Source organism: Dendropsophus ebraccatus, chromosome 2, assembly GCF_027789765.1.
Source record: "Dendropsophus ebraccatus isolate aDenEbr1 chromosome 2, aDenEbr1.pat, whole genome shotgun sequence".
Classification (NCBI taxonomy): Eukaryota; Metazoa; Chordata; class Amphibia; order Anura; family Hylidae; genus Dendropsophus; species Dendropsophus ebraccatus.
In genome coordinates, this window is record NC_091455.1 from 70,730,468 (window position 1) to 70,753,910 (window position 23,443).

Below are 23,443 nucleotides of genomic sequence, written 5' to 3' on the forward strand. Positions count from 1 at the left end.
GCGCACGTCTCCGTCCGTGTCATAGACTCCATTCTATGCACGGGCGGATTCCGCTCTCCGTCCAACGTATTCATTCTTTGGATGGACGACGGAATCCGCCCGTGCATAGAATGGAGTCTATGACACGGGTAGAGACATGCGCCCGCATCAGTCCGCCGGCGGGTGCCAGCTGCGGAATGCACAAAGGGTTATCCTTCGCCATTCTGCAGTGTGCACGTACCCTAAATCTGTAAGAGCACCCTGAGGTACGCTCACAGAGTTTGTAGAATTTTACGCCATACCGTCATCTCTTATTGGGACGGTACTGGCGGAAAAGACGTGTCTGGGGGGCAGTGTACGCTACGCTACCCCCAGACACGTCACTGGATGATGAGGATGAATGGAGGAAAGAAGGATCCCCCCCCATTCATCCTCACTGGCTGTTTCGGTGTCGGAGGCAATAATAACGTATCCCTCTGACGCCGAAAACACCCTGGGGGCCATCTTTATACGGGGATTGGTATATGGGGTATGTAGTGGTGTAGTCTCAAACTTTATTCAATGTAGTGTGGTGTAATGTAGTGTTTTTTACGTGTTTTTCTTACAGTAAGTATAAAAAAAAAAACCTACGCCAACAAAGGAGTTGCTGATAAATGCCGCACTTATGTGCGGCACTTATCAGCAGACCGTGGCAGTAGAATATAGAAAAAAAACACCCTACGCCAAAAAGGAGGAGTTGCTGATTAGCAGCGCACTTTCGTGTGATGCTGATCAACACTCAGCGTCGATAGGGTGCGGAAAATAGAAAAAAAAAAATTTGGAAAAAAAAAAAACTTTTTCTACATTCTGAACATCCCTGTAGCTGTTGATAAGTGTATTACACATATCAGCCGCTAGAGGGCAGCAGAGCGCAAAATCCGGAAAATGACGAGGCTGGAGCCGAAAATAGCCGAAAGAAGACGACGGGGACCGCCAGAAAGACCCGAAGACCGAACGGAATGACGGAGGACGCCGCGAACCCGGAAGACGCCGATCAGGACCCCGGGACAGGTGAGTAATGTACAAATACCTGCCCTGGACCCCTCAGCTAGGTAGCGGAGGGGTCCAGAGCAGGTATTTATTATTTTGTGGGACTCTGATCGCCGTGCCACCGGCCCGATCGCCGTGAACGGCCGGCCGTTCACGGCGATCGGGCCGGTGGCACGGTGACCACTATTACTTTTTACAGTAATGGCGGTCGGTGCCGTCCTCGGACAGCACCGACCGCCATTTTTTTCCGGGTCATCGAGTCACCGATGACCCGGAAAGGTTCCGATCGCCGCTATTGGCTGATCTGAATTGATCAGCCTATAGCGGCGATCGTAAGCACTGGGGGTATTAACCACCCCCCGTGCCGAGAAGCTATGATGGCCTGCTATGATTTAGCAGGCGTGTTCGCACACAGCGATCGGGGAAACATCGGGCGTAAATTTACGCCCTGATGCGCCAAGTACCAGGGCGCGAGGGTGTAAGTTTACGCCCGATGTCGTTAAGGGGTTAAACTGTGTCAAAACTCAATTTGGTAACAAATGTTCCACCATGTTCAACCATGCGTCATTTTACCAATGGCACATCCCAAATCATGCAAGTCAGTTTTCTGGCACAAATGACCCCAAATTCTGGCTCATTTGTAATAGTAAATCTGCCACACTGTGCTCAGTGAGAAGTTGAAAAGCTATATAAACCCAGTGTGATGCACATAATAATGATACTAAGAGACTTAAATGGAATGGCATCAGAAATGATGGCTGACTTCGAAGCAATATAACAAGTGTGATGAATCTACACTATTCTATGTAAATTTAGTAACACCTGCAATATGTGCTATTAATTACACTTATCTCAAATACACTTACCATCTTAATATTACGCTGATAGCTCGCAAACAACCTAAATGTCAATGTTTGCCTGTAAAGTCAATCAAACTAATGAATGATTTACATAAAAATTACAAGATCGTAACTGATTACTTTTAAATTAGAATAAATATTAGAATATTGATATATGCAGTCACTCTCTATGATCTATAAAAACAGGAGCTATGGCAGAACCTATTTGAATATTGAAACGATGAAAGTCAGCTCACCTCCAGGAATTGAAGGGATCTTAGTCAATGATAGAGGGTGCACAGGTCCAGCGTTTGCCTATTGCCTATTCAGCAATAGCAATAGGAGGAGTCCAAGTACTCCGGAGATAAAAATTTCAAAACTTTATTTCATATAAAAAAAAAATAGGTAAAAACAGAGGTCATGTAGAGGCTGCCAAAAGAACCAACGTGTTTTGTGCGCATGCGCGCATAATCAAGATTAAGCACGCATGCGCAGGAATCGCGTTGGTTCTTTTGGCAGCCTCTACATGACCTCTGTTTTAAACAATTTATATATATGAAATAAAGTTTTGAAATTTTATCTCTGAAGTACTAGGACCACAATCCTTCTCCTCCTCTATTAGAATATTGATAGGTTCCGCCATAGCTGCTGGTTTTATAGATCATAGAGAATGACTGCATATGTGCAGCCACCTTCCTACTGCAGATCGGGGGAAACGGAACACTAACTGTAATGGAGTCAAGGGCCACATCTGAGGTCCTGTAAACGTCCAAGTGCAATCACCACTGGTGTAAATGGTAATCAATATCGGACTGGGAGAACTTTAATTTATTAGGATGAGAAATGAAGGGAGACCATTTTGCAATCAGAATTTTTCACACCCTCATACATTTGTTTGTGTAAATGGCCAATAATGACTAGTGATCCAGACATCTAATCTAATCTAAAAATCATGGAAAATAACCGCAATATAATAAGCACTGAATACTGAGCAAAATGTATTTTGATAGCCTAATGGCCTGGGTAACGTCTCGGTTGAAATATAATGCATGCTCTCCAGAGAACCCTATATTTTAACTTTATTAATGCTTTCAGATGCAATTTCCTACATGTCTGTGGCTCACAGCTGTCACCGAGATTCACCCCTTCTGCGATCACTACTCTTAATCCCTACAAGGCCTCCGACCCTATAATTAAACTTTCCAGCTGCTGCCCTGATAATGTATGTCTCCTAGTTTTAACCCTGTCAAGTAATGAAAGCGAAAGAGTTAAATCTAGAAACATGACCGGCAAAGGACGATGCATAAACACCTGCTTATCACTTTAAGAGAAAGCATCTAAGACATGGAATGCTCTGCGGCATCTAATGCACATACCACCAACAGTATCTGACCCCAGGACCCAGAACATAGATATACAATCTCCCTGACTCACTTCTCCCCTACAATGAGCTCCTTGGCAGCTATTTTTACTACAATGTTTACTAAAGCCCTGTGCACATCACAATAATGGCCTCCATTAGTATACTGGAAAAAGCTCCCAGCGTTACCTATCAAAGATGTATGCATCATCTCATATTGCATAGCATTGTATTGAACACAGAGTTCCACTGTAATAAACCAAAACATACTATCACATATACATATAAATAGATGGTATACATTTTTGCAGGGTACCTGTTCTATGGAATAACTTACTCTCTTAGGCCTTATGCATATGCTCAGCACAATCCACTAAAAATTACGTATTGGGCATATGTAGTGCATCTGTATTTCGGTAAAGCCTTTTTTTTCACCATGTTAATTATAACTTTTTTTTACAGAAATACGGATGTCAAACAAGTTACAATCCGTAAAAAATAGCATATCCCATTGATTTCTATGAGAGGATCCTTAAAAAAAAATCTGGGTCCGCACTAGGACATGTCCGTTTTTTCAGCATTGGTTTGCTCCCTTGTAATCTGCTGATCGTGTGAAAAGCCCAACAGACAACAATGTGCACTAACTCGAATACGGAAATACTAATCTAGATACTCTAGATCAGGGGTGTCAAACTCAAATACACAGTGGGCACGATATTTAATGAAGATTGCATGCAGCGTTTCTGGCACTGTCAGAGCAGCGTGCAGCGTTCCTGGCACTGCCTATCCTAAAGTAATTTTCCCAACAGGAAAGTTACCTATTATATCCCTCAAGCAGTAGGTAATCCCATAATTATGCCCCATGTAGCAGCCACCCCATATAGTGCCCCACATACTAGCCAGGCCTACTATTAGAGACCTACACAGTAGCCAGCCCTCCCGATAATGTCCCATTTAGTAACCAGCCCTCCCAATAGTGTCTTATATAGTAGCCATCCCTCCCAATAGTGTCTTATATAGTAGCCATCCCTCCCAATAGTGTCTTATATAGTAGCCAGCCCTCCCAATAGTGTCTTATATAGTAGCCAGCCCCCAAAAGTGTCTTATATAGCCAGCCCTCCCAATAGTGTCTTATATAGTAGCCAGCCCTCCCAATAGTGTCTTATATAGTAGCCAGCCCTCCCAATAGTGTCTTATATAGTAGCCAGCCCTCCCAATAGTGTCTTATATAGTAACCAGCCCTCCCAATAGTGTCTTATATAGTAGCCAGCCCTCCCCCAATAGTGTCTTATATAGTAGCCATCCCTCCCAATAGTGTCTTATATAGTAGCCATCCCTCCCAATAGTGTCTTATATAGTAGCCAGCCCCCAATAGTGTCTTATATAGTAGCCAGCCCTCCCAATAGTCTTATATAGTAGCCATCCCCCCAATAGTTTCTCATATAGTAGCAGCCCTCCTAAGTGCCCAATATAGTAACCAGCCCTCCTAAGTGCCCAATATAGTAGCCAGCCCTCCCAATAGTGTCTTATATAGTAGCCAGCCCTCCCAATAGTGTTTTCTATAGAAGCCAGCCTTCCTAAGTGCCCAATATAGTAGCCAGTCCTTCCAATAGTGTCTTATATAGTAGCCAGCCCTCCCCCGTAGTCTCTTATATAGTAGCCAGCCCTCCCCAATTGTGTCTTATATAGAAGCCTGTCCCTAAAATAGTCTCTTATATAGCAGCCAGCCCACCCCAATAGGTTTTTTTTAGTAGTCAGCCCTCTCCAGTAGTCTAATATAGTAGCCAGCCCTCCCCAACAGTCTCTTATGTAGAAGCCAGTCCTCAAGAATAGTCTCTAAAATAGAAGCCAGCCCCTACTGTAGTTGTTCATGACTGCCCCCTTAGCTTGGACTCACCTGTTCTGCGACTCCAGAGGCTACAGGAGGCGCCTGTTGGAGGATGCGCGCGATGACTTCACCACATTGCCAGTGTTGTGGCACTACTGAGATACTTCTAGGCCACGGGCTAAAAACTGCCTGCGGCCTACGAGATTATAATATGGGTGGTCCAAGCAGCTCTACGGACCACCCATATTATAATCTGCTGCAACGTCAGGTGGGCTAAAATTTAACACAGCAATGAAAAATCATGGCGGGCCAAAAATAATGGCACCATGGGCCAAAGCTTGACAAGACTGCTCTAGATACTAATACTAATCTAGATACTAATACTAGATTACGGGATGTGTGAATAAGGCCTTACAATGATTCATACCTTTTCTGGGACATATACCAAGGTATTGGCGCAACAAAAGCCAAAAGGATCCATTTGTATAATAAAACCCTAAGGAAACCCAGCGTATACATCAGGATTGTTTCCAGTGTACATGCTAAGCAAACAAGACTAGGCTGGCCATAATCCTTATGACATGTTTAAAATCACAACTATGTAATAACACAAATAATAACACACAGACTACCCAATAATTTTGTAAATAAAGGATATAAAACCAAAGCAATGTTTGCAGACTAATTCTTCCATTTTATCTCTTCTCAGCAAGGTAGGAGGTATTTACTGTACATACAATTACTGATCGGATTCTGTCAGTCAATCGTTAAACCTGAAAGTAATCATTTGCCAAGAGGAACTCAGTGGTTTCATATAATTTAAGACCTATGCTACAGCAGCTTTATGTATTTATTAAGCAGGATTTACCACGGTTAATCAGTTTTCCAATTTTACAACATGGACAGATGTATAATAGTCAGCCATCAAAGCAGCTAGTCCCATAGGTATTAATATGTCCTACAGTAAGTAATCAATCACTGAAGGTCCTCCTATGTGGGCAGATAATAGCCCAATACAAGCGCCAATCGACTATGTTGAAAATCAATAGGTTCCTGCTTAACCCTTTGAGGACCAGGCCCAAAATGACCCAGTGGACCGCGCAAATTTTGATCTTAGTGTTTCCGTTTTTCCCTCCTCCCCTTCTAAGAGCTCCAGCACTTTCAGTTTTTTATCTACAGGCCATGTAAGGGCTTATTTGTTACAGGAATAGTTGTACTTTGTAATGGCGTCATTCATTTTACCATAACATGTATGAGAGAATCCCAAATATATTATTTATGAAGATATAAATTGGTGAAATCGCAAAAAAAGAATGCAATATGGTAACGTTTGGGGGGTTCCTGTGTCTACGTAATGCACTATATGGTAAAAGCGACATGATACCATTACTCTATAGGTCAGTCCGAACACAACCATATGCAGGTTTACGCAAATTCTCTAATGTTATATATTTTGTTTAAATGAAATCCTTTTTTTTGGCAATTAATTATAAATAAAATGGGACTATTGTGACGCTTATAACGGTTTTAGTTTTTCACCTACGGGGCTGTATGGGGTGTCATTTTTTCCGCCATGATCTCTAGTTTTTATTAATACCATATTTGTGAAGATCGGACGTTTTGATCACTTTTTATTAATTTTTTTATATATATAATGTAACATAAAATCGGTAATCCGCGCACTTTTTTCCCTCTTTTCGTGTACGCCGTTTACCGTTCGCAATGACGCTTGTTATATTTTAATAGATCGGACAATTACGCACGCTACGGTATATTATATGTTTATCTATTTATTTATTTTTATATGTTTTATTTATATAATGGGAAAGGGGGGTGATTTCAACTTTTATTGGGGGAGGGGTTTTGGGGTAGTGTGTTAGTGTTTTTAACTGTTTTTTTTTTACACATTTGAAGTCCCTTTGGGGGACTTTTACATTCACTAGTTTGATTTGTACACTGATGAATGCTATGCCATAGGCATAGCATTGATCAGTGTTATCGGCGATCTGCTCATTGAGCCTGACTGTGCAGGCTCAGTGTAGCAGATCGCCGATCGGACCGCACGGAGGCAGGTGAGAGACCTCCGGCAGTCCGTTTTACCGATCGGGACCCCCGCAGTCACACTGCGGGGGTCCCGATCGGTAAGTGACAGGGGACTCCCCCTGTCACTTACACTTAAACGCCGCGGTCGCGCCGCGATCGCGGCGTTTAAAGAGTTAATGACACGCGGCAGCGCGATCGCTGCAGCGTGTCATTACCGGTGAGGTCCCGGCTGCTGATTGCAGCCGGCCCCCACCTGCTATGAAGCGCGCTCCGCTCCGGAGCACGCTTCATAGCGGGAGAAACACCCAGGGCGTACAGTTACGCCCTAGGTCGTCTGGGGACAGACTTCCATGGCGTAACTATACGCCCTGGGTCGTCTAGGGGTTAAAAGGCCCTTTATACCTGATGCATGCTGCATGGGCGAATGTTCCAATGATCATTTATCCCAAGATACCTAATATTACTATTATTTTTATTATTATTTATGGCCTAATCGTAGCATAGACACAATTAACACTTGTCCAATCTTGAATGACAGTGTTACTAAACTTATTTCCACTTTCATAAGCACACAGTCAAAAAAAATGTGCATTTACCAAGAAAGAGGGTATACATTTCTGAATTTGGTAAAAAAAAATAAAAAAATTCTAATTAGTTCCAAACTTGTGGCTCTCTGGCTGTTACAAAACTACAATTCCCATCATGCCTGCACAGCCAATGCTTAGTTCTGCAACATCTGGAGGGCCACAGGTTTCACACTATGCCCTAGTTCATGGGTGTAAAACTCAGGCCCTCCAGATATTACAAAACTACAATTATCAGCTAAAGCTTTGGCTGTGTAGGCATGGTAGGAATTGTAGTTTTCTAACAGCTGAAGGGCCTGAGTTTGACACCTATGCAGGCCCCTAGTTGAACTGAAATAGAGGAGTCTAATGCTGCGTTTACACGTCACGATTATCGTGCGAAGTTGCGCGATAAAAATCTAATTCGAACGATAATCGTACATGTAAACGTAGCGAACGATCAAACAACGAGCGAGAAATCATTCATTTTGATCTTTGAACATGTTCTCAAATCGTTGTTAATTGTTCGCAAAAAATTTGCAGATCGTTCCGTGTGAACAGTGGTACGCCGATTTAACCAATGTATGAGATAGGCTTAAGCGATTGCAAAACGATTGCAAAACGAATTTTCTGTACGATATATCGTACCGTCTAAACGCTGATCATTATGAAAAAAAATCGTTACTTCGAAATCGTTAATCGTACGATCGGCCGAATTATCGTTCCGTGTAAACGTAGCATAATGGTGCATTTACACAGACAGATTTATCTGACAGATTCTTGAAACCAAAGCCAGGAATGGATCTAAAAAGAGGAGAAATCAGTCTTTCCTTTATGACCTGTTCTCTGTTTATAGTCTGTTCCTGGTTTTGGCTTCAGAAATCTGTCAGATAAATCTGTCTGTGTAAACGCACAATCAGGCACCAAAACCAAATGAAGTTCGAAAGGCCCAGCCGAGTAGCCAAACCATTTACAACCCTGGCAAAACTTATGGAATTGCCACACTAACAGAATGTTCACTCAAATTTCTTTGTAGCATCTGATAGTTGAACATTCTGACTTTCTAAACTAAATTATTTTAAATTAATAACATATGTTTTTCCAGATCAAGTAGCGGAAGGAAATTATGGAGTTATTCAATGTTGAGGGAAAAAAATATGCAATCATCTTGTATTTTGCAAATCTAAAAACAAATAAACCCACAAGTCTAAAAATGCAATTCAAATGCAGTTAAATGGGAAAGCGCTTACACATCTTTCCGAGCTGTGGACTTGGCTAATTAAAAGAAAACATGGCCACAACAAGAGAGCTGTCAAGTGAAACAATGAAAAGGACTAAAAACCTTGTTAAAAATGGAAATCCAACATAGAGCATGGCAAAGATCTTGGTTGTTCCCTGTCAGCCATGTGGAAAATTTGGTGCACATATAACCAAAATGGGAGCGTTATAAATGAAAAATATAAGGGCTGACCACATCACACATAAAAGCATAGGGATAGAAAATAGGTAATGCACAACAAAGCTACTGAAAAACAAATGAGTGAAAAGAAAAGTTAACGTTGGGGACAGAACTGTGGGAAACTGGGAAAAAGGATTAGAATCAGGGTGGATTTGTTTTAAATCAAACTGATTTAAATCACGATTTAAATCACGATTTAAATCACTAGTCCGGAAGGCTTGATTTAAATCAGTGATTTAAATCAAAGTTTCTACCTAAACTAGTTCTTGCTACTTTAACATGCAAGTAGATGAAGATTTTTAGAATCACTTTTTATATTACTTTTTTCTCCCCAGTTTAATGGGTTAATCATTCATATTTGGACACCACTGTTCTGTTGTACTTAGGAAGGAGAAAAATAATCCTGAACTTAATAACAATTTAAATGGATTTATTCAACTGAAACAATAACAACATTACAGCATACGTTATTTGCTTAAACAAACATCCATGTTAACTAATTTGGCTAAACAAAAAAAAAAAAAAAAATAGTCCAAACAATCAGAAACATATTGTCTAACTTCTTGGACTTGGTACTGAAGGGGATGATTCTGTATTCATAGGTTTGTAGAACAATAGGATTAAGGTCTTTTTCTCAACTCTGTTCATGTTGTAACATTTGAGAACATATACAGCCTTTATTCTACTGAGTTAAACAACTCAGCTTTATCTCATGATGGAAGAACCTTTGGATGGTAAAATATTTTCCTCAAAAAGCAGTTTATTGAAAAAAATCCGATTTAAATAAAAAAAATCCGATTTAAATCAAAAAAATCCGATTTTTTTGATTTTTTTAAAAAAATCATTGATTTTTATCCACCCTGATTAGAATATAGAAAAGCCAAATGAAAACCTTCACTATCAACTAAACAGAAAAAAAAAGTTAAAGTGGGTTAAAGAGAATCAAAAAGTGTGTGTGTATAGAATTGGATAAAAGTGATTTTCAGTGATGATTCACCTATATACACTAACCAGGAGCCTGGTGTCCTTCTAATGAAACCGATAAAGATGACTGTCTAAAGAAAACAATTACATTTCACTTCTTGATGATATGAGGTTGCATGTCAGATGGGATATGACAATCATTACCTCTTCAGTGAACAGATGTATATAGACATTATGAACACTTTTCTCATTTCATCAATAAAAAAAATAGGTTTGGTGGTGATGAAGCCATTTTTCAGGATGATAATGCATCTTGCACAATGTCTCCTTGCAATAAAAATCTGATTTACTATGGGACTGTTGGCGCAATACTTACTAAGCACACATATAATTCTCAAAGATTTTAACATGTCACATGGCCTAAAGAAGAAGTTATAGAAAAGGTTACTTAAAGGAGAAGTCCAGCAAACATTTTTGTATTGTATATTGTATTGCCCCCCTAAAAGGTATACAAATCCTAAATATACACTTATTACGGGAAATGCTTATAAAATGCTTTTTTCCCTGCACTTACTGCTGCATCAAGGCATCACTTCCTGGATAAGGCTACGTTCACACCGAGCAAATAGGGCGGATTACGCGAGGAAATATTTCCGCCTGAAATCAACTGACGCTGAATTCCGAGCAGAATATAAGCAGAATGTAAGCAGAATCCCTGCGTATTCCGCTAGGAAAGTGTTCAGCAATCCGCATGCATTCAGCGAGTATACTAGACTATACCAAAATATATACTAGAATCCTCCTCCCCCCTTTTTTCCCCATTTCCGCGCTGATTCAGCGCGTAATTACCGCTTGTATTCCGCGCTGAATACGTGCGTATTCCGCGCTGAAACAGAAAATCAGAGCCGCATTGGTTTGTATAGGCTTCCGCTAGCGGATGAATGAACATGTTCATTCTTCTGGCGGAAAGCGGATTCGTTCAGTGCGGAAATTACACCGTGTGAACTGCAGAGCAGAATTTCCATTCAACATAATGGAAATTAGCTCTGCAGCTATTTTAACGGCTGAAATTTCAGTGCTGATTCAGCGCAGAAATTCAGCTGCTTTTGCTCTGTGTGAACGAGCCCTAACATGGTGATGGCACTTCCTGGATAAAATGGTGATGTCACAACCAGACTCCCAGAGCTGTGCGGGCTGTGGCTGCTGGAGAGGATGATGGCAGGGGGACACTGAGGGACATAGGGCACTGGAGGGACACTGAGCATCCCTCTGCCATCATCCTCTCCAGCAGCCACAGCCCGCACAGCTCTGGGAGTTGGGTCGTAATATCACCATTTTATCCAGGAAGTGAAGCCTTGATGCAGTAGTAAGTGCAAGGAAAAAAGCACTTTATAGGCATTTCCCGTAATAAGTGTATATTGGTAATTTGTATAACTTTTGGGGGGGCAATACAATACTGGACTTCTTCTTTAGGCTATGTTCACACTGTGTATGTTTCCGCCCGTAGTGCAAACCGCGAATATATACGCACATAGTTTTAAGGTTGATGCGTTCGCTTGAAAGTATACGATATATGCCCTCACAATGCACACTACGTATGAGCTTACGGCCGGATCGTATAAGACCATTGTTTGAGGACGGAAATGTTGAAACTCACGGCCGTGGATTTCCATGCTGTCCTGTACGGAGTACTTATTTCAGCCAAATTGAACTTGATTTTTCAATCCAAAAGGTCTGTGTGGTTTACGGGGCTGGGCGAAGATTTTCAAGTAAATGACCTGCCTCAGATCGCTTCGAAACAAGCTAGGGAAGCATAACTGTACTACGGGCGTATGTTCGCGGTTCGTACGCATCCGGCCGCATGTCTATTTTTCCCACGCCCGTAGTTTCAGCCGCACATGTACGGCGGCGTACGAAATGTGGCCGGACTCGTACACAGTGTGAACATAGCCTAAAACTGCAAACCAGAGACCATGCTCTATTCATGCTGCGGCTTTCGACAGTGAAAACAACTTAATAAAAATCTGTGTCAAATCTGCAGTGCAATTAAAAAAAAACAAAAAAACAACACAAACAGTGTGCCCTCAATGAAACTGGTCACAGCTGTAATTTTCCACCATGGTAAGAAAAGCAGGGTGTAAATGTAGCCTAAAGAAAAGCAGATTTCATGAAAGAAGTTGCCTGAAACAGCATCTTAGATAACCTCCCCCTTGGGGATGTTTTGCCTGCACCATTAGTGTACAATACAAAGTGAATGCGTAGGTAAATACCTGTTATACGAAACATTAACACTGGCACATTTCTAATTACAATCTCTTCCCCTTCAGCTACAGCAACGAATTACAGCTGCTTTATTCTGTCACATGAAATAAAATAATGACTTACTTTAAGTCAGGGTTAGCACAGAGTTAATTTATTGCAAATTATCATGTATTTATGATAGTGTCTACTAGTATTGAGGCGACTTGCCAAACTGTGTTCGGTAGTGTTCTCCGAACCCAAACTGTCAGCGTGACTCCCGGTGGCTGGAGATATTGGATGCCGCCCTAGGGCTGTCAGGATGACATGCTTTCCAGGAATCATAAGGGCGGCATCCAACTTTTCCAGCCACCAGAAGTCAAATGCCAAACATTCGGGTTGGGAGAATGGTGATCTGTTGCACAGTTTCCTGTGACTGTCCCATTGATCTGAATGGAACTTGAAAAAGTCCATGTGCTTGGACTATGGCACCCAGCATGGGTTGTGTTTCCAAATATTAATAACAAATAACAAATTCCGAAAATAAATTGAAGCACAGCCTTATTGGAGTTTTCTTAATGAATACACAAAGGAAGCTCAAAGCACTCAATGACACGTCAATTCTTTGAGCGGAGAGGGGCAAAGAGCGGAGGCGCATGAGGAATCTTATTGAAACAGATAGCAGGCGGGATCCCGAGCGGAGTCCGCAGGCGGGGGTTCTGCTCGGAATTTCCACCTGTTTTCCATAGTGTGAACAAGTTTTATTGCCTACTATGTATTGCCAGTCAACGTTTTTTGCTTAGCTCTTGGTGTAGAGAGTACTGTACATATGTTTCTAACTGTGTCACATTTATGCATCCTTCCACCCTGGACATATACTAATGTGTTCTCTTCTTTCTTATTAAATATACACAGTCTTCTCATAGAATGCGCACACTGTCTCCTCCAACCTACCCACACCTGGGACACACGATTTCAGGTGGAAGATGATCAACTACCTCTACTTGCTATGTTGCCTTCAAGCCTTCGTTTTCTTTCAGAACTATGACAACTATGGCTGATTTATAACCTCTAATAAATGTGCATTGTGCAGACTCTTTTGTATCTTACCTATGTTCTTACTTAGCTTGGAAGTTAACTTATGTTTGCCCATGTTCTAATATGCCGCCCAGTGGCTAAGGGGGCTACTTCACACAGTACGGTGGCAGAAAGCTACCATGTATAAGCCTTAGTATACCTATACAGAGTTTGAATGTGGATTTGCTATCCAATATGGATGGCATAAATATCACTCAGTCAGCACCCTCCTAACTGTGGCCCTATTTTGGGGGTCTACAAAGTTGGAGGTGACTACTGGTTGTGGCGTATTTATGAGACACTCCTGACCAGCACCACACACAGACCACCAGTAACCCACGTTGGGTAGCTACCTAGTGGGGGTCCCCTTATGAGACCAAATGTACGTTCTTCATATAAGTGTAGGTGGCAGTAGGTTCCCTTTGATTAATCTTATCTATTTTTATCCTTTATATTGTCATCCCTTACCAGATTGGTTTACTTACGTAACTCGCTATAATGTAGTATAGTAGCCTCTACAAGCTCCTTTTAATACACTGCTTAGGATTATAGTCTTTATACAGACCATCATATACCCAGTAGGGTTTGTCCACGAGTCGGGTGCCGACATAGCTCAAGCACTGTAGAGGTACACAATAGAGTTTAATGTCTGGTCCTTCTCTGCTCTTCTTCATACTTACCTATTTGCCATTCATATGTGTTTCGCTTCCCTTACAACAAGGAAATATCATCAGTCTGATGACGGACCTTTGTTGTTGTTAGGCTCTATCTCCATTTCAACGCGTATTGAGCCGACTTCTGGCCTGGATGTGTTGTTTGCAATACATCAATTACGGTGTCATGCGGCGCCCCTGCACTCCCATTCTGGATTTCTGAGTGGTTCTCAGCTGGCATCTACACCGCATGGCACTTGCTGCCTTCCATGGCTGGCCCCAAATTGTGCATCTAGAACAGGTTTGCCCACAATTTGCAGCTAGTAAATCTTGGACTGTAATACAGGTTTCATCATGTGTTTATGACTACTAAGCCTATATATTACCTGGTATTCTTGTATATTGTCCTGAATGGGTGCTCATGCCATACTACATGTTAGGTTACCTAGATGTGTATTCTGGACTTTTTCCCCACATTTTTTATGTTACCTAGAATTTAGACTTAAATTTATACTTACATAAAGCTCAGTTGTATGTTTGCTTGATAAAGACCACACCAGTCAAAACATTGCTTGTTATCTGTACCTGCATACGTTAGAGGAGAACTCAAATTTTAATTTACTTCTATTTAAAAATCCCAAGTCTTCCAATACTTATCCGCTGCTGTATGTCCTGCAGGAAGTGGTGTATTCTTTCCAGTCTGACACAGTGCTCTCTGCTGCCACCTATGTCCGAGAGAGAAACTGTCCAGAGCAGTAGCAAATCCCCATAGAAAACCTTCTCTGCTCTGCACAGTTCTTGTCACGGACAAAGGTGGCAGCAGAGAGCACTGTGTCAGACTGGAAAGAATACACCACTTCCTGCAGGGCATACAGCAGCTCATAAGTACTGGACTAATTGAGATTTTTAAATAAAAGAAAATTAAAAATCTATATAACTTTCTGATGCCAGCTGATTCGAAACAAAAAAAAATTGCCAGGGTGCCCCTTTAAAAAAGTCTTGTAAATCTCTGTTGGGATGCTATCAGACCCTGCCTTTAATTGATGCCATCGTATCAGCCTCTGGGAATGCTGATCTACTGGCGTGCATCCATACCCTACATTATCTACTACTTGGATTTTACATCACGGGTACTGCTGGACTTTTGCTTCTGTCTAGACAACGCGTCAAAAGTTTGCACAAATGTCAGAAACTCCATTTTTTGAGATTATGTTTTGGGCAAACACGATCCAATTGAAACGCATTTCCCACGTTTTATCCTCCTCATTAAGGCATTGTACAGATGACGGTAAAATAAATAAGAGGGTTTATCTGGAGACTGATATCCTGTATTATGTTTCAGCGTTTTAGCCACCATTTCACAGGAGATTACTAATAAAACAACTGTTAACTACAATAGGGTTTCTGAACCATCTCAACAAAATAATGAAAACCAATAGAGAAGCTAAGTACACAATGCATCTCCGGCCTTCAACATCCCTAGAGAATGGGCTGCTACAGCACAGATATATAAAGCCCAAATCCACTTTATGTCCACAGAGGCATTTTATTGCTCTCTTCTCGGTGCAGGCTCAAAAAACAGGAATCTAAAAAAAAAAAATCTCTGATGCAATACACATGGATGTCATCAACTATGGCTTGTGAATTTAATGTTGTATTATTGTGTATTCTATTGGAATGACAAGTCTTGATGTACTTGGTAGAAATCTTTGTTTCCACTAATAGAACCCTGGTGAGGCAATCAAAAATACATAAAAGATATGAAGAACGTTTTACTTTTCTCCGTTAGTCATAGCCTATGCAAGACTTCATATACTCATTCTACAAAAACATAAAGCAGTAGGTGTGCACTGTATGAAAGATAATACATGCGTACTATGTGCAGGGTTTAAAGAAAATTATTAATTCAAATAATTTACCATTAAAATTGCATTTCATCATGTTGTGGGCGCTGAATGTATAAAGACAGTGAGCAGCAGAAACAATATCTTACATCAATTCCCACAGAAATTCAGCCTACTTATGTAACTGATTATTACAAATGAAAATTGTTAAAGGGGACACACAATGAAAAAGCTGCTATTATTATGGAGTTCTTCAAAATAATAAAAAACAGAAAAAAAATAGTATGCTCTATGGATTGATAGCAGAAGTATCCAGGGGATTCCGGAGAACATTATTTTCTTAACACTGATGGTGATGCACTGAGAACAGAAAAGAACATACTGCAGAGATGTCCAGCCTCAGTTAATGATTGGCCGTCAATAGGTGGGACGTCACTGCTGAGACATTGCAGAAGCAGCAGCCAGCAGGGGAACCGAACACAGTGAGGGACATTTATGAGCCAGTCTTAAACAGAGCCTCACCCCATTTTTCCCATCCGGATTTACAAAAGGTCAGACTTTCTGTGTAACATAACAGCAGGAAGAGAGGGTGAGTTATACACCACTATGGAAAACAACTTATACAGGCTGGAAAAAGAGAGGAGAGCAGATAGAAGGCACAAATACCTGTGAATGGCTTAAAGGGGTTATCCAGCGCTACAAAAACATGGCCACTTTTCCCCCTACTGTTGTCTCCAGTTCAGGTGCAGTTTGCAATTAAGCTCCATTTACTTCAATGGAACTGAGTTTTAAAACCCCACCCAAACAGGAGACAACAGTAGAGGGAAAGTGACCATGTTTTTGTAGCGCTGGATAACACCTTTAATGTGTCAGTCACACTCACAAGTACTGTCCAGTACCTGAAAGAAGGAAAAATCTTGGCACGTCTCTAGAACTAGAACAAGCATATTGTGGTAAATATACACATCCTTTTCTACAGCGCAGGTTTGGATGGGGCAGAAGTTACAGCAAGAACCTTGTAAAAGCAACTACTGAACAATAAAATAAAATGAAATGCAATCGAAAGTGAAACAAATGACAGAGAGACAAAGATTTAGATATGAAAAAGTGCAGATCACAATTGACAATAAGCGCCATGTTTAATTAGGTGATTATACAGCAAATTCAGCCACTTTTATAGAGTGATGTTTGGTTTGCAGTCTCATTTTCTGCTTGGCATTCTTGTTCTGTTTTATGACTGCCTGCTTCATATGCTGCATACAATAACCGATTCTTTATAGGTTAAATACATTGAAAAATGACAGATTCAAAGTATACAGGACTGGAACTCAGCCCTGCAAGAACTACGAGTCCTTCATTCCAAGGACCTGAACATTACAGCAATATATTAGAGAAATCCATATCATGCAATACATAAGCTGTGACCTTACTGTCCCCATTCATGTGACTGCAGTAGGCAGCATAACAAACACACTCTCATCCAGTCATCATCATGTGGCCTCTCTGTTTTAATGTTGTATCCAGAAGACACATTTTTCATGCCGCATCTGACAGATGACCTCTCCTACCCCCAATGAACTTAAAGTTTGCTGTTCCTCCCCTCTAGTAAAGATACAGCATAGTAGTTGCTTTTACCATATACTGGCGACAGCCAAATTGAAAAAGCCACAAGCGATCAGATTTCATGTCACGATTTTAATGGTGCAGTCGTGTTCCAAGCCTTTTATTTGTTGCTGGAAAGCTCAACTTTTCTCCCTAATGGCTCAGAGAACGCCTTGGAGCAACTCTTTGTCTCACAATGGTTGTTAAACCAAGTACTGTAACGGATCCGTAGCAGAGATCATTTGCAATGAATTGTTTTTTTTTTCCAGCAAATTCTGTACAAAGGACAACGAAACTTACATTGGAGTGGAATACTAAGTCCGTGATTACTGTCGAGAAAAGGAGAAAGAAATGTAGTCCATTGTGTTCACTGAGCACGGGTGTCACTTGCAATGTTACACGCACACTTACTAATACTAAGTGACACTTCAAATCCTGCATTCATAAACTGGTTGGGTATAGCACTTGGTATTTCCTTTCTACTCTTTGACTTGTATTTGTTCATTAAACCTAAAACACAGATGCATTGTTACCAAGTCTAAAGGGTCACACCATGAAGTCTGGAGCTGAATGCTAAACATACAGTATATACAAAGGTTCATGGAGTATACTGAAAAGAGACTACAGCAGATTACAAATGAATACATGGGCAATATCTGAATTCCATCAAAGGGAAGTAATGTTTGCATCTATCTTGTACCCACGTCATTTTTATAAGACTAACAGAGCTATAGAAAAATACACTAATGGCAATTCTGAAGTTTATAGGATGGGAAACCTGTAGCCTCTGCGTTACCACAATTAATTCTATATAATGTATATTAATTGTGCCAATAGGATTTGGGAGATAATGGCTGTAGGCATAGCAGTGGTTACATGGGCACCTAGTAGTCTGCCTGTATCCACCATCGCTGAGATCTGCTCTGAGCAATAGAATAAGACACAATGGGGGAAATCCGAATCTTCTATCAAATTTCTAATGTAAGGGTATGTTCACAATGAGCAAAATTGGTTGAATTCAGCGGCAGAAATTCTCCACTGCAGAATCCCGCCTGCCTTAGTTTCAAAAAGTGTGTCTATGGGAGGGTTCCCACACCTCCTCTCTCTGCTCAAAGAATTGACATGTCAATTCTTTGAGCAGAGAGCCGTGGAGAGCTGAGGCACGCATGCCCTCCCATAGACACACTGTTTGACAATGAGGCAGGCAGGATTCTCCGCTGAGAAATTCCGACAATTTTGCTCAGTGTGAACAAACCCTAAAGGCATTAAAATATATGGTCTTCTATTCTAGCAGTGCCATCTATTCCTCAGGCCCTGCCCTGTTCCGGAGTTCTTCACAGAATGAAGTCTGTCCCCAGCCTGGCGCATCACCGAGAGGAGGAGAAATCAGCGCAATGGGGGCGCTGGGCTTGCCTCTGGTGCACCAAACCAGACATCTGCATATATACAAAACGGAGAAAATCTTGGAAGTGGGCGGCAGTATAAGGAATAGAATCTGCGTTGCAGAGCTGATTAGATAGTATCAAAATCTTTAATTAATCTTGCCGCACATTTGCTTTAACAACTACCCTGTTTCTTCAAAAATAAGCCCTATTCCAAAAATAAGCCCTAGCTTGATTTTGCAGGGTTTTTTAAATAGGCTTAAATTATAAGCAGTATTCCAAAAATAATATAAGGTCTTATTTTCGGAGAAACATGGTAAGTGTTACCAACTGCTTTGTCAATAAGGTACGTCTTGACACACTCAGGGGACTACTACATACCACACTAGCACTTGCAATTTACCAATAATTAGGTCTTAGGTCCCACTTGTATTCATCACGATCGCAAGTACTAACCACGGCCACTAACGCTGCATGCATGGGCTCCCTCATTGGAAGCACTGACTGTAAAATGTAGGACATGCCCTTATGAACCACGGATAGGTACATCGCAGGTCAGAAGCACTTACAGGTTCTCTTTGATAAATACTCCTTAATATTCAGAAACACTATGTAATACATTACTCATAAAATCAGTACTGTCCGCAAATCCCTACCAACTCTCCATGTCTCATAATTGTAATTTGTATACAGTTTCTTACACGTATGGATGAGACCGCCCCATCCTTCCATTAGAACATTCCCCGCATGCATCTGTCCCCTTGTTTTATCCTTATGCCCCTATTCCACGAGTCGTTTGGAGGAGCAAACGAGCGCTATTAGCGCTCGTTTGCTCCTCGTTCCCCGCTCGCTGCCGGCGCTATTCAACGCGGCTGCAGCGAGCGGGTGAGTGCGGGAGGGGCTGCTCGGAGGATCGCTGATCGTCCGGGCAGCCCATAGGATATAGCAGCATCTGCTGCCGACGCTCCTATTCAACGGAGCGACGGCATAAGATCGCTGCTATATCAGTCGCTTGTTTTTAAACATGTTGAAAAACAAGCGACTGCAACGATCAGCCGACATGAACGATGTCGGCTGATCGTTGCACTCTATTCCACGGGCCGAATATCGTTCGTAGCAGCCGATATCGGCCGAATACGAACGATATTGCTCCTTTAAACGACCCGTGGAATAGGGGCTTTAGACAGGGGCCATTTCTTCATTGATTTTTTTTTTATAGGTCAATAGCGCTGAATGTTACACTTTGTTCTGTCTGAAAATCTGTCAAAACATTGGATGGTGCCCGAGGCTATCAACGATCTGTGACTGGTGGCCATCAACAATCTGCCATATATACAAGAGATAAAACTATTACAGGCGACGTTCTGCTTACTCATACTGCATAAAGGGTGACACACATCTGACCCATCTAAAGTCTACTGTTAATTAACTTGCTGGTAAAAGGTCTCTTATTGTACATTAATCAACCATATATATATATATATATATATATATATATATATATATATATATATATATATATATATTGTTATCTGTTATGTACACAGTGCCAAATGAACTACACAATAGGATCACAAACTAGTAACAGTAGCTACAAGACCAGTGTATGTGCACAATAACACAATATCAAATGCTTCAATAAATATAGAGGAAGATGATAAAAGACTAAATACAGACTTACGGGATACTGGAGGAAGAAGAAATAAGGGTATATTAAGACATAGCTTTTTTCGTTTGTTTTTTAGCTAGGGGTAAAGCAATAAAATATCATGGATGAAAAATTCTAGTTTAATATAAGAGTTTATTAATTTTTTTTTATTTATTGCGGTTTCTCAAAAGCCGCCATTACGGATGATACTGGGGCTTTCACAGATCACTTAATGGTATATCAACCTATTCATGCTGCAGCATTGGTGTAAGGGATGGATTTAGTAACTTCTCCCAAGAGCAAATCAAGGACTTCTGTACACAGGTGACTATGTGCTTGTAGGTGGAACGGTTGGTGTTTCCTGTTCCGTGTTTAATATTGCAATGAGACAAATAATTTGGAAATGAAAACTATTCTAAATATTATCGTGTCACATACAATGTATAAAATGCTGGCAAAAGAATAAATAAATCATTTCCAAATACGTCAGAATAGCATATGACTTTGGAGACACACTGACTGCAATTCCAGCAGTTTATTCACTCATGCAGAAAAGATGCCATCTTCTGTATAAAACCCTTCCCTGCACTGCCCGCTATGGGACCAGTCATAGTCACTCAATTAGAGATGTGAAATCATACAGAAGATCCAGACAGTCACTAGGTGCCCCACCCTTTACTCCCAGTGCTGTAATGATGTCACACTACACGGTCAAGCATAGCCCGCACTACTACCAGTACAATAGCAACGCACCCTGTCGGCATACATTGTGCCGAGTCACTTGATAATATAATGCTTATACCTTGTGTGTTACATAATTAACATGTAAGAAAATTAAGACTCAATAAAAGGAACCCATAAAACCTTGGGACACTGTACACAGGGTGTGGCAATTGGACCATCCCAACCTGCAGCCATAATAATAATGTCTGCTGAGATGTGCTAAAGTTTCAGAGAAGTGACATGATCTTAAAAAATCTCAATACAGGCAGGCGTAAACAATACAAATTACATGATTCTATAATGTATAACTAGAAAAAAGTCATGTATAAGTACTAAGATGATACACTAATACAGGAGACAGAGAGGTACTGTAGATAGAAGGCATTAGTATACATAGTAGATAGATATACATAATAGATAGACAGTAAGCATTAGTATACATAGGATACATATTTGCATTAGTATATTTACTTTGTTATAAGGACCGTGTTAGCATTGTAAGGGAATAATCTAATAATAGCAAAGCTACAATGAGCAAGATACATTAAGACCTTTCTAAAAGCGGCTCACAGTAAAGTATGTGGTTTACATTCAAGCCAATGGTTCCTATATAGCCAGGCAGTGCTGAAGGAGTTAAAGGGGGTCTAGTGTTCTCAGGAGAGCAGAGGAGCCGGGGAGGGGCTGCAAAGGTCAACACAAATGAGGGTATGCTCCAAGGATCTGTACAGGCCAATAGAGCATTATGCCATATCATGCCATAGGGTAACACCAGGGAGCAAACCGAACCCTATAGGCTGCTGGGTGAACTAAAAGTACCACAGCATCATCTATCCACTACAATGAGATGGAAGGACCAACTCTAGAATAAGATCATCAAGAGTATGATGGAGCCCAGAACAATGGGAGTCACCATCCATGAATATACAGACTGGAACAATGGTCAAATCTCTATACACACACATATATATATATATATATATATATATATATATATATATACACACACACACACACACACACACACAGTATATAGACCCTCCTCTCTAGCAGTGCTGGGGGAAGTTGCTGATCCGCACACAGGACACAGCTCACACTGCAGCCTCCTCCATTGCTCCTCGTCCAGCTGTGCATAATGAAAGCCATATGTCCCGCACTCCCTGCGAGGAGGGGCGCCGCCAGACACTGCGAGGGGCTTCCTAGTGAGGCAGCCTGGCACTGCAGAGGTCCACAGCTCCACGTTACTATATCACCACACCCACCGCATTGCAGAAGGCTGCCCGGGCTGCCAGTGCTGGGGACGAGCAGCAGCTGGATGGGGCTCAGTGACCAGCAGGACTCCATCCATATGGGGGTGCAGCAGCAGCAGCAGCAGGGCCCCTCCCCCGGCAGGGCAGGTGAGTGCCCCCCACACGGCCCCCCACAGCACTGCGCACAGCAGCCTCCGCTCTCTGCCTGATGTGATTTCTCTGCAGCCGGGAGGTAACCCGATAACATCACTGCTGTAAAGTGAGAGCAGCAGATGTTAGGCGCATCGTGCTCCCCCGCCTGTGCCGTTATCCAGCGGCCCCTCACCTCACATTACCCTGCACAAAGTCAAACATGGTGCCTCAGGAAGAGCCCACTCCACGGCCAGTGTCCCCGCAGCAGCCCGGGCAGCGGCATGGCACAGGAGGAGAGGGCACAGCACAGGAGGAGCGGGCACAGCACAGGAGGAGCGGGCACAGCACAGGAGGAGAGGGCACAGCACATACCTCTTATCCCGGGGTCTCTCTCTGGAATGGGGTGAGCGCAGAGAGCAGCCACGCGTCCGCTGCCCGGCCCAGCACACAGCACAGCAGCAGCTGCAGCAGCGGCGGGTCCCCTCCGCACACCGCGCGCCCCCTCTACTGCTCGCCGCAGCCAATGGGAGCCCGCACAGCGCAGCCGGCCCCGCCCACCTGACGGGAAGCCCACCAATTACCGCAATGACAAGGAGCCAGGAGACGAGCTGTCCCTGCAGATGACGGGCGCTCAGCTATGGGGCAGCAGGGGCCCTGACCGGCGGGGGACAAAGAAGCCGCCGGTGACTCTCCTCAGAGAGGGGCAGTTATGGCGGGCTGGAGGGGGGTCTGCCCAGCAATGCCCTCACCCTGTACTGCTCTACACAGCATCCTATGCATCCCTGTCCTGCTCCCGGCAACTCCGCCTCCTCCTGCTACACAGCATCTGGCTGCAGTGAGGAGGAGGCTGAGCTGCATGCCCATGGCGACCAC

General features: G+C 42.2%; 1 protein-coding gene across 12 annotated transcripts in view; it reads right to left on the reverse strand.

Moving 5' to 3' along the window:
* EPB41L3 (erythrocyte membrane protein band 4.1 like 3) overlaps positions 1-23,176 on the reverse strand; it is a 168,117-nt gene extending 144,941 nt beyond the window's left edge. For 3 of the 12 annotated variants that reach the window (XM_069957746.1, XM_069957744.1, XM_069957745.1), the window contains exon 1: positions 22,943-23,052. The gene's annotated coding sequence lies outside the window, so the exon portion shown is untranslated. Of the gene's footprint in view, positions 1-22,942; positions 23,056-23,151 lie in introns of those variants that run through there. The other 9 variants (XM_069957741.1, XM_069957739.1, XM_069957742.1 and 6 more) reach the window with 6 other exon arrangements.
* Positions 23,177-23,443: the final 267 nt, after the last annotated feature.